Genomic DNA, 376 nt, shown 5'->3' with positions numbered 1-376 from the left:
GCGCGCCGGGAGCCGCCGGGGGGAGGCTGGGTCCGGGGCGGGGGGGAGCAGGAGGCCCCCGCCCGGGCTGCCCCCCCTCCAGCCCCCGCCCGAAGGGACTGGCAGCCAGCAGGAGCAGCAGGAGGAGCTGGAGGGGGCCGGCCGGCCCGAGGGGCCCTCTGCAGCAGCAGGCGCCGGAGGAGGAGGCCGGCGAGGGGGGCATGGGCCAGGGCAGGCGCAAAGTTTCCGGGAAGGAGCAGGACGGCCGGACTGACGGACGGACGGGCCCCCGAGCTCGCTCGCCCGGCCCACCCTGGCCGGGGCGCAGGAGGCGGCGCCGCGGCTCGCCCGCCTTCCCTCCCTCCCTGGGGGCGGGCGGGCGGACGGATTGGGCGGA

This window comes from Gekko japonicus, unplaced genomic scaffold, assembly GCF_001447785.1.
Source record: "Gekko japonicus isolate JY-2015 unplaced genomic scaffold, Gekko_japonicus_V1.1 scaffold1905, whole genome shotgun sequence".
NCBI classification, from domain to species: domain Eukaryota; kingdom Metazoa; phylum Chordata; class Lepidosauria; order Squamata; family Gekkonidae; genus Gekko; species Gekko japonicus.
Note: the sequence above shows the minus strand (reverse complement) of the source record.